The sequence below is a fragment of the Maniola jurtina genome, chromosome 14 (assembly GCF_905333055.1).
Source record: "Maniola jurtina chromosome 14, ilManJurt1.1, whole genome shotgun sequence".
Lineage (NCBI taxonomy): Eukaryota > Metazoa > Arthropoda > Insecta > Lepidoptera > Nymphalidae > Maniola > Maniola jurtina.
The window spans coordinates 13,349,840-13,367,819 of NC_060042.1; the positions used below are offsets into that span (position 1 = coordinate 13,349,840).

At 34.5% G+C, this 17,980-nt stretch overlaps 3 long non-coding RNA genes across 3 annotated transcripts; all 3 read right to left on the bottom strand.

The window, feature by feature from the left end:
- Window positions 1-2,799: 2,799 nt before the first annotated feature.
- On the bottom strand, window positions 2,800-5,072 carry LOC123872222. Its single transcript, XR_006797431.1, has 2 exons — window positions 4,498-5,072; window positions 2,800-2,992 (listed from the first exon to the last, which is right to left on the bottom strand). It is a non-coding gene; the product is annotated as an uncharacterized LOC123872222 (long non-coding RNA).
- A 6,701-nt stretch (window positions 5,073-11,773) lies between these two features.
- Window positions 11,774-13,726, bottom strand: LOC123872223. The gene is made up of 2 exons (XR_006797432.1): window positions 13,450-13,726; window positions 11,774-11,960 (listed from the first exon to the last, which is right to left on the bottom strand). It is a non-coding gene; the product is annotated as an uncharacterized LOC123872223 (long non-coding RNA).
- Window positions 13,727-13,980: 254 nt separating this feature from the next.
- Window positions 13,981-17,475, bottom strand: LOC123872221. Its single transcript, XR_006797430.1, has 2 exons — window positions 17,392-17,475; window positions 13,981-14,180 (listed from the first exon to the last, which is right to left on the bottom strand). It is a non-coding gene; the product is annotated as an uncharacterized LOC123872221 (long non-coding RNA).
- Between the last annotated feature and the right edge of the window lie 505 nt (window positions 17,476-17,980).

Sequence of the window (17,980 nt, forward strand, 5' to 3'; positions counted from 1 at the left end):
CAAAAATTTGATGAAAAACATTAAAAAAGTTTGTAGTAATTGTGAAATTTGTATTAAAAATAAATCAAGAGGACATGACAAATTTGGACTTATGTCTCATCTGGGCCCGGCCAAAAAGCCTTTCGAAATAATCTCTATAGACACAATTGGTGGCTTTGGGGGCTCAAGATCAACAAAGAAATATCTTCATCTCTTAGTAGATCACTTTACAAGATATGCATTTATTGTAACATTGAAAACGCAGACAGCAGACGATTTTGTAAAATTAGTCATGAACATATCAGAGGTGGAGGATATTGGCATGCTTCTCACCGACCAGTACCCAGGAATTAATTCGAAAGAATTCAAGAAATTCTTAAATGACAAGAGAATCCCAATGGTCTTCACTGCAGTAAATGCCCCATTCTCAAATGGCTTAAATGAAAGGCTCAATCAAACACTAGTGAACAAAATCAGATGTAAAATAAATGAAGAAGGGAAAAAGAGAGCATGGACAACAATAGCCCAAGAATGTGTAAATATATACAACAATACTATACATTCAGTCACTGGCTTTTCACCAAGATATCTTTTATATGGAACAGATGTCAATATTTTACCAAACGAATTAAAGCAAGAGATATCCAATAGTGATTGGATAGAGGACAGAAAAACAGCACTAGAAAACACAATAAAGTCACACAACTACAACAAAACACTATTTGATAGGAATCGGATACACCATGAATTTAATGTGGGAGACATGGTTTATGTGGAAAATGGAAACAAGCTAAACAGGAAGAAATTAGATGAACTAAAAATTGGACCTTATGAAATAATACAAAAATTATCAAACTCAATTTACAAAATTGATACAGGGCACAGAAAAACAGAATCGAACCTTTTCCATATTACAAAATTAATACCAGTCCCTACGTTAGATGTTTAAGGAATTGCTGTATTTGAGAGAAAATTTTAAATTTTCTCCACCGGGAGGGGAGATGTAAAGAAAATACATTCCCATTTTCTTAGTAATCTTTGAATTTAAATTTTACCGCGCTCCAAAATAAGACTGTCATTTGTCAGCGAGTTGTATCTTGTCTGTGTTTTGGAAGTTAGAAAGCATTTGACAAGATTGGAGGTTAGAACGAATAGAAGTATTCTGTGGTGACAACATGAGAGGACTGACGTGAAAAGATTAAATTGAAACAGTAAAAATTCTTTAATAAGCAATTAACTTAGTGAAAATAAAAACTTTAATGTCGTTTCTCTTAATTCAGAGCAACACATGATTGTTTTAATTGGCTGATCCTTAAAAATACCTTATAACAATATAAGTCCAAGAACACAAAATATATAACTAATAATACTACCTATCTCGCTCGCGCGCTCTTAGCACGGGTTGATGACCGCGTGCTACCCACATTCCGACTGTTAGTTCATACTCCGACTGGCACTTGGCCGATTTTCGGGTGGCTGCGCCTACAACCTTTTTTACCCGACTATGGCAAAGCCAAAAGGAAGGGTTATGTTTATAGCAGTCTATGTATGTATGTAGGTTTGTATCCAGATTCTATGTGTTCCACCGTAGCGCCTAAACTACGGGGCCGATTTTGATGAATAAGACACCTGTTGTGTGTACCTTTGAATAAATAAATAAATAAATAAATAAATAAATAAGGTGTCAGTTGTAAAGGTCCAGGTGACAGGCTAGGTTTTATACGAAAAAATTGACCTAAAGGATGTTACATCAAAAAAAGCGGGGGTGTCCAAAAAATTTATTTTTCCCTATTGTATGTGGGGTGTCAAATGAAAGAGGAGAAGATTCTGAGTTCATGAACATACTACAACATTAAAATAATACCAAGCAAAGAAAATCACTTTTACTATAATATTTCAGAGTTTACGGGTTTCAGTTTTCAACTTCAATCTTGTTGAGGTCTGGATCCGCGCCTGCGTGAGGTAGCTGTGCGAGGTACGGTATAGGGTGCGGCGACACATAATACCTACTCCACTCGTGCACTGAGCACCCATTCGCAGCTCCCATCCATAGCACGCCATAAAAAAATTTACGTCAAAGTAGGTATAAAGCCTAATTTTTTTAAGAGTTCCGTACCTCAAAATGAAAAATGGGACCCTTATAGGATCACTTTGTTGTCTGTCTGTCTGTCGTGTCTGTCTTGAAAACCTTTACGGTACTTACCGTTGACCTAGAATCATGAAATCTGGCAGGTAGGTAGGTCTTATAGCACAAGTAAAGGAATAAATCCGAAAAATGTGAATTTGTGGTTATATCATAAAAAAAATGTGATCAAGAACAAAAAATTAGTATTTTCAATTTTCAAAGTAAGATAACTATACCAAGTGGGTGGGTGGGGTATCATATTATGACGGAATTACCTGTACATTCTAAAACAGATTTTTATTTCTTTTTATGCATAATAGATTTTGGTTCATCATGCAAAATGTTGGGAAAATACGGAACCCTCGGTGCGCGAGTCTGACTAGCACTTGGCTGGTTTTTTAAGATAAGATAAGATAAGATAAGATAATTTATTTGCGAGAAAGTTGGTACAATAAGATGGAAATTCATGATTAGAGTCCTTAACTTTCTACTAAATTATTAGTGTGCAAATATTTAAGATATGAAAATAAATTTAAATTAATGTCAAACAGAATTAGGAGTCAAGTGCATTATTTCAATTTTCATTAATTATAGATATTACAATAGAAAGAGACAAAACAAAGTGACAAAATATTAAACTATGTTATTGATATCATCCTCAAAAATATTTTAATTAATATTTTCCTCTGAATGGTATTAGAAATCACATCATGCATTGGCAGACACTTAGTATTATGGCAACCACATGCCAGACGCTCTTAAAGTTTAAAAGTTTAAAGGCGTCTGGCAGGGGCTTGGTATTTAAACGGCTTAACGACCACACTCGTGAAGCACTGGATTCCACGTCCCACCAGGGCATTCTCCTTGGCGTGGTAGTACTGGATAAACCTGAAATGAATGAAAAGTTGAATAAACGGTTTTTGTACATAAATCAATATAAGTTGCTGGCAGAAACACAGAAAGCATAACAAAAGTTTAGATTTAATATAGGTAGAATAAAATAAGGAATAAAATGGTTTTTAATTCAAAAATGGGAATTCTGTTTCACCATGGCCGCATAGTTCAGGAACACTTTATTATTTTCACACGATCAAATAAAGAATGATCTTTTTATTTTTGCAAAACGATCAGCTTTTTAATGATTGATGCTCTTTTTCAATGATTGAGCCCCTTTTTTTGAATTTTTTAAAATGTATTTTTACATGTTTTTTTTTGTATAGGTATATTAGTACCCAAAAGAACCTTAGTGCCCGGCCCTGTTTATGTTCTAACCTAATCTAACCTAAGATTTTGGGCGTGAATTAATGGCCGTAAATCATGTTCTATTAACCCAACAGCACCTAAAACGGAATTCACTATTCGCTAAACTAGTTTCACGACATTTGTTTCATTATCAATTGCATGTGTAAATTTTGTGTGTGTTATAATGCACGCATTGTGAAATTAGACCTTTACAAATGCACTTGATAATGAAATTAATTTCATGCCACTAATTTCGTAATGTGAATTCCGCTTAAGTGAACAACTTGCGGCCGGGCATTATTATGTATAGTTGTGTTCTGACCTAACCTAACCTAAGATTTTGGCTGGACAAATGGCTCGTCAGGTCATAAAAAAGATCATATTTTATTTTTAAGAAGTGCTCATTTACAATTTAGACCAATTAGTATATTATTAGGATCAAAATATAATATTAACCCTAAAATAAATAATACATCAAGAGCACTTACAATGGATCTAGCTGGATAAGTATAGCGAATCGGCCTCCAAATGACAACGCATTTCGAAACTTAGGTTTCAATATTGATGTACGAACATTCCAAACAGCCAAATCCGTCCAGTAGTCTTTGCGTGAACGAGTAACAAACATCCATCCATCCATACTTATATACTTTCACGTTTATAATATTAGTAGGATTATATAGACAAAGCCGTATAGCTGTCACTGCTAGATTTGATAAATTGACGAAAGCATTATCATTTTTGAACAATAAATATTTAACAGGGCTCTCTCCGTCACTCGTTTCATACAATCGTAGTTCCAATTCATATGCAATTCAATATTAAGCAACCAAAGTCCATGAAATTTCGCAGACATATTCTAGAAACTAATATCTGTGTCTGTGGTGTTTTAGATTTTTTTTAAAATATGTAGTTATAAAATTACAGGGGCTCAAAGATTTGTATGGAAATTTTTAAGACCGCGTAACTTTGAAACCGAATATTTTAACAGAAATCTGGAAAACCACAGACATAGATATTAGATTCTAGAATATGTCTGCAAAATTTCATGGACTTTGGTCGCTTAATATTCAAATGAAATTGGAACTACGATTGTATGAAACGAGTGACGGAGAGAGACCTCTTAAAAACAATACATCAAGAGCACTTACATCATTATTGAGTCGTCGATATGGCACATGAACACCGGGAATTAGATGACCAGTAACTGTTACTTCCGAAGCAAAACTCCCTAACAGGGAAATCATCAATAATGCTATCAACATCATAAGCAAAAGCTAACTATACGGAGCTGTTTTAAACATTCACTGTTAGGTTTAATTTAGAAATGTAGTAAATGGAATTGAGTCAACTTATATACTATTTGCTTGCTTGATAAAACAAATGAGCATAAAATTAAGTTTTATGGTCCGGTATTTTATGTTAGAATTTCCAGCAATTAACTTATACATGGCAAAATAATTATACTCATAGTAAATTAAATATCTGAAAAGAGCAACAGCTGAGTTTCTTGCGGTTCTTTATTTTATTTTATTAATTATTACAAGTACCACCCACAGAATTACACAATCAAATTATAAAAGTTATTCTTTAAATTTCACAGCTCTCGCGTAACTCAATTTACCGGCAGTTACAGCGTGCACTGATAACAATAGTCGTACAATAATAAGATACAATAAACCTAAAGAATATAAAAAATACCGAAGCTTATAGATCTTAAAGTAATTACAATAAAATGAATACCTACTTAAGTTAAATTATCTAAAAATAAAGATTAAAATAAATATATTTACAACCAGAGTCTAATACTATTATCATTATCCTACTGAAGGATCAAGTGATTTGAGCAACTTGAGTTTAAATTTAGCCTTGTCCTTGACTAAAAATTCCTTGTATGTACCACTAAACCTTGGTATTAGCGAATGACGACCTAGATTAGTTCTACTGCTTCGGTGAGTTAACAGAGGAATAGGATACCGCGATGTACGGGAGGGAACTTTGAAGGATATTTGGCTCAACAGTTCCGAGTTATCCATGGTTCCGTTTTCAAGTTTGTGGAAAAATACCATGTTATGAACTTTGCGTCTGTCCGATAATGAATTTAATTTGAAAAGTTTAAGGTATATGATAATCTTTTGTCTTGTCCAATAGAATAAAACTTGGTGAATCGTCTCTGTATGCTTTCTAGACGATCCTTATATACTTGGTAGCTAGGGTTCCATATTACCGAGCCATATTTTAGTTTGCTACTGACAAGTGTAGCGAAATAGTATATTTCATTACAAGTGCGGAAAGGCTGTCATTGCAAAGAGTTCCGACAAATGTCTACCCGAGCCGAGGCGTAGCTGAAGGCGAGGGTTGACAGTCGGAACGAGTTGCAATGACGGTTCCGCACGTGTACTGAACGACTATTTTTAATACAGTTGCGAAACAATGAAGCAGTTTAATATAATAATAAGAACACAATAAACTCTACTAACTTAATTTAATTTAAAACAACTTTATTGTTAATAGATATAAAAAACTAGGGTCGAAATCACTCATTTTGTGCAACCAACAACTAAACTCGCAAAGAAAATTTCTGAAAAATGGCGCCAACCGTAGAATATAAGCAGAGTTTTTTTTTTCTTCACCCATTCTGGTAGGCAAAGGGAACTATGCCATACAGCCAAGTCTTCAGTAGAAGTTTTTTATTGATATGAAATGAAAATGAAATTTAATGAGATGAAATGAAATGAAACCTAACCAAACTCATTCAATCAAATCATTAAATCTGATATTGAAACAAATTAGTAGCTTCTTTTTAGAAATATACGTATTTGCATGAATCATAAAATTTTTTTTAGTAAAAACTTCATGGTTTGTTTTTCTTTTTAATAGACATTATTTTGACAGCTGGGAAAGAAAAAGCACGAGTGCGGGAAAGGTAAAAAAAAGCACGAGTATGTAATAGCCCACATCCCGAACGCTATACGTCCCTGCAATACGCCACTTTTTGAGCAACTGTATTAAAATGTATTTTTTTAGTTTTAAGACTTTTAAATGGCTTAGCATTTCTAAACAAAAAGCCCAACATTTTACGAGCCGATCTACAAATGTTTTCGATATGCACATTGAACCGTAATTTGGCGTCAATGGTAATCCCCAGATCGCGAACGGCTTCAAGTTTTTGAAGTAAGCAATTGTTAATCGTATATTTGCCTTCAATTAAAGTACGACGACGCATAAAGCTAATGTAGGAACATATTTTAGTTGGATTTAAATCCATGCCATTTAATTTGCACCAATCGGCAATTCTATCTATGTCACCTTGTAAGGCTAAAGCGTCGTCATCTGTCAGTATTTCCTTAGCAAGTTTTAAATCATCCGCGAAAATTGAACACTTGGAATTAAAAATACAGTTAGTGATGTCGTTTATAAAGATGTTGAATAAGAGTGGTCCCAGGATGGATCCCTGGGGAACACCCGACGTCACTCTGTATAGTTGGGAAGAATGACCTTTAACAACTACATATGAATATCTATCAACTAAGTATGATGAAAGCCTCAGTTCTTCTCAGTAGGTAAGGCATTCTGAATATATTATGGTAGACTAGATGATGCCCGCAGCTTCACCGTGTGGATTTATGGACTTAGGTTTTTAAAAATCCCATGGGAACTCTTGATTTTCCAGGACAGAAGTAGCCTATCCGTAATAGCCCGTCCCTGGGATGATCCTTTAAAAATATTGTGGGATCACCAGGATTTAGGAGTGCAATGCCTTACAATATCAGGGTTGACAACTTGGGTCCTCGTGGTCAACGACAAAGTCCTATCATCTTTGTGGTCAGGTCCCCTGCAGCATTATGATTGAGGAGTTAGAATCCAATTTTTTATAAAAACAATTCCGATTTTCGGGTGGCTGCGCCCACAGCCTTTCTTGTGGTCTGGATCCGCGCCTGCGTGAGGTAGCTGTGCGAGGTATACACGCGACTCGAGCTAAGCGATGCATTGATGGTAAGAAGAGCATAGGGTGCGGCGACACATAATATCTACTCCACTCGCCCATTGTAGCACCCGTTCGCAACTCCCATCCATAGCACACCATAAAAAATCTTACGTCTTACGTCATAAAAAAGTCTTACGTTAAAACGAGGCTACTATTAATATAATTATGATTAACCATCTAATTAATCTATTAATTAACCCCCGATCCAAAAAGAGGGGTGTTATAAGTTTGACGTGTGTATCTGTGTATCTGTCTGTGACATCGTAGCTCCTAGACTAATGAGCCGATTTTAACTTAGTTTTTTTTTTGTTTGAAAGTTGGCTGCTTGATCGAGAATGTTCTTAGCTATAATCCAAAAAAAAATCGGTTCAGCCGTTTGAAAGTTATCAGCTCTTTTCTAGTTACTGTAACCTTCACTTGTCGGGGGTGTTATACATTTTTAATTTACACTTATTGTTATTAATCTCATTTCTCCCAATAAATTTAAAGATGGGAGGAGGATGGGAGGATATTTGAGGATCATATTAAAAATCATCGTAATCTTAATGAAGGCATATAATTTATTAAGCCCGGTTAATAAATAAACTTCGTCTATTAGTAGGTATAAAGTCTATTTTTTTATATTTTCTTCAGAATAGTATTAGAAATCACGTCACGCATTGCCAGACACATAGGGTGAGATCTGTAGAGCGCGCTCTGCCTTTGCTTAGACTTAAGACAGAGTTAAAACGAGACAGAGCTATATCTCTCACATAAATCTGTCTCGTTTTAACTCAATCTTAAGTCAGAGCAAAATCAAAGTGCGCTTTATAGATTTCAGCCTTAGTGTCGTGGCAACCCCCTGCCAGCCGCTCTTAAAGTTTAAAACTTTAAAGGCAGGGGGTTGATATTTAAACGGCTTAGCGCGTACACTTATAAAGCTCTGCATTCCAGGCCATCCCAGGAGGGCATTCTTGGCGTCGCACTCGATATACCTGAAATGAATGAATAGTTGAATAAACGGTTATTGTACACTACATAAGTCGATTATATAGATATAGATTTAGAAATACAATATCGGTCGCCTGGGCCGCATAATATAAACAAATATCGCAAATATGGCATAATATCTATACTTGATTTAAAACAAATTTAAAAAATTTATTGTTGCGTCAGCAAAAGGGTGACCAAGGCGTGTAACTCACGCCAGAGTTCACGTTCTCCCATATCTTCTTTATTCTACTCCATTTTTACCTACTTTATTAACCCCCCACCCAAAAAGAGGGGTGTTATAAGTTTGACGTGTGTATCTGTGTATCTGTGTGTCTGTGTATCTGTGCATCTGTGTATCTGTGTATCTGTGTATCTGTGTATCTGTCTGTGGCATCGTAGCGCCTAAACGAATGAACCGATTTTAATTTACTTTTTTTTGTTTGAAAGGTGGCTTGATCGAGAGTGTTCTTAGCTATAATCCAAAAAAATTGGTTCAGCCGTTTGAAAGTTATCAGCTATTTTCTAGATTTCTTGTAGAAAAGAAGGTTAGATAACCCTCAGGTTCATAATATTCAAGTGTCGATTGACAAATGTCAAGCTGTCAAGATGGACGTTGCCTAGATATACCTAATTATTTATTTGAAAATGATTTGTCGGGGGTGTTGAAAATTTTTAATTTACACTTGTTATTAAAATTGTTATACTATCCCATAATGAACCACATTCTTTGTACTTACTTATATTTATCTTATCTTTTATATTCTCGGGAATATCTGGCTTCACGGAAGACCAGCGCTGTGCCTGCGTTCCCGACACAGGCGCAGAAAATCGTGAGTGGAGTCCATTTTGGTACCAGACACCACGCATTTCGTCTTATTTCGAGTTTATATATGACATCTTATTTTTGTGGCACCAAATGAACAGTTTTTCTTCAGTTTTCTTTTCTTCATAAGTTCACGAAAGCATTATCATTTTTGCGCGAAAAAATATAACATCAAGAGCACTTACATTATTATTGAGTTGTCTATTATATGGCAGTTGAAGAGAGGGAATTAGACGACCAGTAACTGTTACTTCCGAAGCAAAACTCCCTAACAGGGAAACCACCAATAATGCTACCAACATCATAAGCAAAAGCTGTTTTAAACATTCACTGTTAGGTTTAGTTTAGAAATGTAGTAAATGGAATTGTCTCAACTTATATACTATTTGCTTGCTTGATAAAACAAATGCGCATCAAATTAAGTTTTATGCTCCGGTATTTTATGTTAACTTATACATGGCAAAATAATTATACTCATTGTAAATTAAATATCTGAATATTTGACTGCGGCAAATCCAAAAGGAAGGGTTATGATTTTAGCAGTCTATGTATGTATGTATGTATGTATGTATGTTTGTATCCAAATTCTCTGTGTTCCACCGTAATGCCTAAACTACTTGGCCGATTTTGATGAATGAGGTGTCAATCGATTCGTTGTAAAGGTCCGGGTGACATAGGCTATATTTTAAGTAAGTATACGAACAAAAATTGACCTAACGGATGTTACATCAAAAAAAGTGGGGGTCAACACACACACACAAACAACACTTTTTTTTAAATGAATAAAATCTTTTTTTTTCTCTTAAAATATACAAAACAACAGAAAAACAATTTTATTCCATTATTTCAGCGTTTATTAGGACGATCGTAGTCGGGTTTTAGTTTTCAACTTTTTTACTATATTTTTAAAATTTAAGATGGCTCTCTCCGATCGATGGATTTAAGAGGGCTCTCTCCGTCACTCGTTTCATACAATCGTAGTTCCAATTTCATTTGAATATTAAGCAACCAAAGTCCATGAAATTTTGCAGAAATATTCTAGAAACTAATATCTATGTTCGTGGTTTTCCAGATTTCTGTTAAAATATTCGGTTTCAAAGTTACGCGGTCTTAAAAATATTCATACAAATCTTTGAGCCCTGTATTTTTAAAACTACATATTTTTAGAAAAATCTAAAACACCACAGACACAAATATTAGTTTCTAGAATATGTCTGCAAAATTTCATGGACTTTGGTTGCTTAATATTCAAATGAAATTGGAACTACGATTGTATGAAACGAGTGACGGAGAGAGCCCTGTTAAGAAGTCTATCAGTATTCAGAGCAGTCAGAAGGGTATTAAAAGGGCAAAACGCTATTGGGATTTTTGTCGATGCCATCAGGGTATCCTTGTCTGCCAATCTGAAATGAAAGAATGAATGAATAAACGTTTATTGTACACCACTTAAATCAGTATAGATAACAGAAATATGTCTGGTGGAGGCTTCTGCCGTGGCTAGTTCCTACCCTACCGGCAACGCAGTGCCGCCAAGTGATTTGGCGTTCCGATGCCGTGTAGAAACCAAAAGGGCAAGGGTTTATTTAAAAAAAACTGCCATACCCCTTCCAGGTTAGCCCGCTTCCCAAGAGTAAGACTGCATCACCACTTATCACCAGGTGAGATTGCAGTCAAGGGCTAACTTGTATAGCTGAGTGAAATAAAATCATAACCCTTCCGGCTTTTGATTGCGGCTTTGCCGCAGTCAAGTAAAAAAAAAGAAGCAGAAGATATGACAAAGTATACAATTTAGTAACTTTGTCGCTTAAATTAAAATTAATTTATTCTTGTTGTATATTTTATAAATAATAAATAAATACGATTAATAAATTAATGTTAGATTTAGATTGGAATCTATGATTTAGATTTAGATTTGTTTATTTTAATGTAATTATATGATTTTTGTATTTTTATGATTTAATGAACTTTACTATATGGTTTATTAAATAAAGCTGAAATGGAGTAATTAAATAGTTAAAAAAAATGTTAAGTATTCCTACGGGCTCTAAAACCTATGCTGTATAAGTAAATACTATGAGGATAAACCGCGTTTCTGAACGTTTCATAACGTGGTATAAATTACCCATCTACGGTAAAGCCAAGAGGAAGAGTTATGATTTAGCAGTCTATGTACGTATATTTATGTATGTTTGTATCAAATTCTGTGTGTTCCACCATAGTGCCTAAATTGTTGGGCCGATTTTGATGAATGAGGTGTCAATCATTCGTTATCATGGCCCGCGTGACATAGGCTACATTTTATACGATAGAAATTGACCAAAAAAGTGACGATCTCTAAAAATTGTTTTTTTGCTATTGTATCGAGTGGGATATTAAATGAAAGAGAAAAAATTCTGAGTTCATAAATATAAATATTGTAAGTACATCTTAAAATACAGCGAACGACTGAAAAACAATTTTGAGATATCTATCGCTATCCGTCGGCAATTCCTTCCGGCGCGGCAGTCGGCGGGTAGTAGTCGGGTTCTATAGTGCTGTTTTAGTGTTTCACTTTATCTTGTATAATATTTTTTGTGTTTAGTGTTTCACTTTATCTTGTATAATATTAGTGTAGATCATAGGAGACGTATATAAAAGAAAAAAATGCACTTTGACAAAAATTTATTTCAGTTTTTTGCCTATCCCTATGCTGAATATATAGGTGAACGGATAATAGTGCTAGGGTGATCGACTCAGCGCTGGTACTACCAAGGCTCACAGCCGATATTTGGAATCCATCGTTGTCCAGGTGGGCATTCCGTTTGCATTTGTCTAAAAGATAAGGAATTTACCTGAAAGCAATATTCAAAACACAGTTATTATATAAGTAGCTAGGTGACCAGTATGCATGTGCAGAAAAATGGCAAAAGTTTCAAGGATTGATAGTGTTTTTATTGATTTTATATTTAAGTATTAAAAACATCGTTTCGTCTTTCTACGTTACCGGCTAACTGATAAATTTATTCCTAGGAAATATATGGCCAAAGGCTATCATTTGCGGAGAAAAACTCCCTAACATTGAATTTACCAGTAAAACTACAACTATGTGTAGTTGCTTTAAACCTTTACTGTTAAAAATTTAGAAATGGAATAAATGGAATTACTCAATTTGGGCCAGATGTACCTACCCAATTTTAGGCCAAACCTATTCTGCCTTGGCCAAATTGGTTAATCCTTTTTTCACAGACACTTTTGCATTTATAATATTAGTATGGATGTCAATATTGAAAAAATACGGTCTTGGGCTCTTTATCAAAAAATATGATCCTTATATGCCACTAAAAAACAATGGCTAGTACCTACCTACTTTACTTCCGGAGAAAAACTCTACTTACAAGGAACCAAAAACTTAATTTGCTATAATCCACCAAACCAAAGAAATCTGTATGGTGCACTTCCATGGTGGTGGTGTATCATGCACTTCCACAAAATAACGCCTGCTTCTATACTACATTTACAACTCTACTTAATACGGAAATTACCAGTAATAATTCTCACAACATTATAAGTGAACTAGCTGATGCCCGTGACTTCGTTCCCGTGGATATAGGTTTTTAAAAATCCCGTGGGAACTCATTAATTTTCCCGGATAAAAAGTAGCATGTGTTAATATTTCCTACCTATCTCCATTGCAAATTTCAGCCAAATCCGTCCAGTATTTTTGCGTGAAAGAGTAACAAACATCCGTCCATACATATTGTGTACAAACTTTCGCGTTTATAATATTAGTAGGAATATATAGATATAGATTTAGAAATACAATATTGGTCACCTTGGCTGCATAATATAAACAAATATCGCAAATATGGCATAATATCTATACTTGGTTTAAAACAAATTTAAGAATTTTATTGTTGCGTCAGCAAAAGGGTGACCAAGGCGTGTAACTCACGCCAGAGGTCACGTCCTCCCATATCTTCTTTATTCTACTCCATTTTTACTTACTTTATTATTAAAATTACTATAGTTATACTATCCCATAATTAACCACATTCTTTGTATGTATTTACTTATATTTATCTTATCTTTTATACTGTCGGAAATATCTGGCTTCACGGAAGACCAGCGCTGTGCCTGCGTTCCCGACACAGGCGCAGCAAATCGTGAGTGGGGTCCATTTTGGTACCAGACACCACGCATTTCGTCTTATTTCGAGTTTATATATGACATCTTATTTTTGTGGCACCAAATGAACAGTTTTTCTTCAGTTTTCTTTTCTTCATAAGTTCACGAAAGCATTATCATTTTTGCGCGAAAAAATATAACATCAAGAGCACTTACATTATTATTGAGTTGTCTATTATATGGCAGTTGAAGAGAGGGAATTAGTTAGAGTTAATGGAGTAATGTCTCAACTTATATACTATTTGCTTGCTTGATAAAACAAATGCGCATCAAATTAAGTTTTATGCTCCGGTATTTTATGTTATAAGCAGTTGACTTATACATGGCAAAATGATTATACTCATTGTAAATTAAATATCTGAATATTTGACTACGGCAAATCCAAAAGGAAGGGTTATGATTTTAGCAGTCTATGTATGTATGTTTGTTTGTATCCAAATTCTCTGTGTTCCACCGTAATGCCTAAACTACTTGGCCAATTTTGATGATTGAGGTGTCAATCGATTCGTTGTAAAGGTCCGGGTGATATAGGCTACATTTTAAGTAAGTATACGAACAAAAATTTACCTAACGGATGTTACATCAAAAAAAGTGGGGGTCAACACACACACACACAAACAACACTTTTTTTTAAATGAATAAAATCTTTTTTTTTCTCTTAAAATATACAAAACAACAGAAAAACAATTTTATTCCATTATTTCAGCGTTTATTAGGATGATCGTAGTCGGGTTTTAGTTTTCAACTTTTTTATAATTTGTATGTTACAAGTTTTAAGAAGTCTATCAGTATTCAGAGCAGTCAGAAGGGTATTGAAAGGGCAAAACGTTATTGGGATTTTTGTCGATGCCATCAGGGTATCCTTGTCTGCCAAACACTGTTTTTATCTGAAATGAAAGAATGAATGAGTAAACGTTTATTGTACACCACTTAAATCAGTATAGATAACAGAAATATGTCTGGTGGAGGCTTCTGCCGTGGCTAGTTCCTACCCTACCGGCAACGCAGTGCCGCCAAGTGATTTGGCGTTCCGATGCCGTGTAGAAACCAAAAGGGCAAGGGTTTAATAAAAAAAAAACTGCCATACCCCTTCCAGGTTAGCCCACTTCCAACTAAGACTGCATCACCACTTATCACCAGGTGAGATTGCAGTCAAGGGCTAACTTGTATCTGAGTAAAATAAAATCATAACCCTTCCGGCTTTTGATTGCGGCTTTGCCGCAGTCAAGTAAAAAAAAAGAAGCAGAAGATATAACAAAGTATACAATTTAGTAACCTTGTCGCTTAAATTAAAATTAATTTATTCTTGTTGTATATTTTATAAATAATAAATAAATACGATTAATAAATTAATGTTAGATTTAGATTGGAATCTATGATTTAGATTTAGATTTGTTTATTTTAATGTAATTATATGATTTTTGTATTTTTATGATTTAATGAACTTTACTATATGGTTTATTAAATAAAGCTGAAATGGAGTAATTAAATAGTTAAAAAAAATGTTAAGTATTCCTACGGGCTCTAAAACCTATGCTGTATAAGTAAATACTATGAGGATAAACCGCGTTTCTGAACGTTTCATTACGTGGTATAAATTACCCATCTACGGTAAAGCCAAGAGGAAGAGTTATGATTTAGCAGTCTATGTACGTATATTTATGTATACTTGTATCAAATTCTGTGTGTTCCACCATAGTGCCTAAATTGCTGGGCCGATTTTGATGAATGAGGTGTCAATCAATTCGTTATTATGGTCCGGGTGACATAGGCTACATTTTATACGATAGAAATTGACCAAAAAAGTGACGATCTCTAAAAATTGTTTTTTTGCTATTGTATCGAGTGGGATATCAAATGAAAGAGAAAAAATTCTGAGTTCATAAATATAAATATTGTAAGTACATCTTAAAATACAGCGAACGACTGAAAAACAATTTTGAGATATCTATCGCTATCTGTCGGCAATTCCTTCCGGCGCGGCAGTCGGCGGGTAGTAGTCGGGTTCTATAGTGCTGTTTTAGTGTTTCACTTTATCTTGTATAATATTAGTGTAGATCATAGGAGACGTATATAAAGGAAAAAAATGCACTTTGACAAAAATTTATTTCAGTTTTTTGCCTATCCCTATGCTGAATATATAGGTGAACGGATAATAGTGGTAGGGTGATCGACTCAGCGCTAGTACTACCAAGGCACACAGCCGATATTTGGAATCCATCGTTGTCCAGGTGGGCATTCCGTTTGCATTTGTCTAAAAGATAATGAATTTACCTGAAAGTAATATTCAAAACACAGTTATTTTATAAGTAGCTAGGTGACCAGTATGCATGTGCAGAAAAATGGCAAAAGTTTCAAGGATTGATAATGTTTTTATCGTTTCGTCTTTCTACGTTACCGGCTAACTGATAAATTTATTCCTAGGAAATACATGGCCAAAGGCTGTCATTTACGGAGAAAAACTCCCTAATATTGAATTTACCAGTAAAACTACAACTATGTGAAGTTGCTTTAAACCTTTACTGTTAAAAATTTAGAAATGGAGTAAATGGAATTACTCAATTTAGGCCAGATGTACCCAATTTTAGGCCAAACCTGTTCTGCCTTGGCCAAATTGGTTAATCCTTTTTTCACACACACTTTTGCATTTATAATATTAGTATGGATGTCAATATTGAAAAAATACGGTTTTTTGCTCTTTATCAAAAAATATGATCCTTATATGCCACTAAAAAACAATGGCTAGTACCTACCTACTTTACTTCCGGAGAAAAACTCTACTTACAAGGAACCAAAAGCTTAATTTGCTATAATCCGCCAAAACAAAGAAATCTGTATGGTGCACTTCCATGGTGGTGATGTATCATGCACTTCCGCAAAATAACGCCTGCTTCTATACTACATTTACAACTCTACTTAATACGGAAACTACCAGTAATAATTCTCACAACATTATAAGTGAACTAGCTGATGCCCGTGACTTCGTTCCCGTGGATATAGGTTTTTAAAAATCCCGTGGGAACTCATTAATTTTCCGGGATAAAAAGAAGCATGTGTTAATATTTGGTATAATCTATCTCCATTCCAAATTTCAGCCAAATCCGTCCAGTAGTTTTGCGTGAAAGAGTAACAAACATCCGTCCATACATAATTATGTACATACTTTCGCGTTTATAATATTAGTCGGATTATATAGATATTGATTTAGAAATACAATATTGGTCACTTGGTCGCATAATATAAGCAAATATCGCAAATATGGCATAATATCTAAACTTGGTTTAAAACAAAAAAATTATTGTTGCGTCAGCAAAAGGGTGACCAAGGCGTGTAACTCACGCCAGTGTTCACGTCCTCCCTTATCTTCTTTATTCTACTCCATTTTTACCGACTTTATTATTAAAATTGTTATACTATCCCATAATTAACCACATTCGTTGTACTTAGTTATATTTATTTTATATTTTATATTGTCGGAAATATCTGGCTTCACGGAAGACCAGCGCTGTGCCTGCGTTCCCGACACAGGCGCAGAAAATCGTGAGTGGAGTCCATTTTGGAACCAGACACCACGCATCTCGTCTTATTTCGAGTTTATACAGGGTGTTTGGTTATTAGTATATATAATGACGACACGTAACCATGCTACTTTGATCTAATAAATACAATGCTGAAGTAAAATGACGAAATAAAATTATAAAAATTTCCATACAAATTTTAAATTTTTTTTTGACCAAGTTATCATGGCCCTAATGTTGGCCTCGGCCTATCTAAAGATGGCCAACGATCTCAGTGAGTTACGGCACGTTAGGGTCATGAAAACTTTGACATAATTTTTTTTTAGTTTTGTATGGAATTTTTTATAATTTTATTTCGTCATTATACTTCAGCATTGTGTTTATCAGATCAAAGTAGCATGGGTACGTGTCGTCATTATATACTAATTACCAAACACCCTGTATATGACATCTTATTTTTGTGGCACCAAATAAACAGTTTTTCTACAGTTTTCTTTTCTTCATAAGTTAATTATAATATAAAATAAGTAAGCATTATCATTTTTGCGCGAAAAAATATTACATCAAGTCGAACACTTACATCATTATTGAGTTGTCTATTATATGGCAGTTGAGGAGAGGGAATTAGACGACCAGTAACTGTTACTTCCGAAGCAAAACTCCCTAACAGGGAAATCATCAATAATGCTACCAACATCATAAGCAAAAGCTAACTATACGGAGCTGTTTTAAACATTCACTGTTAGGTTTAATTTAGAAATGTAGTAAATGGAATTGTCTCAACTTATATACTATTTGCTTGCTTGATAAAACAAATGCGCATAAAATTAAGTTTTATGCTCCGGTATTTTATGTTATAAGCAGTTAACTTATACATGGCAAAATGATTATACTCATTGTAAATTAAATATCTGAATATTTGACTACGGCAAATCCAAAAGGAAGGGTTATGATTTTAGCAGTCTATGTATGTATGTATGTTTGAATCCAAATTCTCTGTTTTTCACCGTAATGCCTAAACTACTTGGCCGATTTTGATGAATGAGGTGTCAATCGATTCGTTGTAAAGGTCCGGGTGATATAAACTATAAAAGTAAAGTATACGAACAAAAATTGACCTAACGGATGTTTCATCAACAAAAGTGGGGGTCAACACACACACACACACA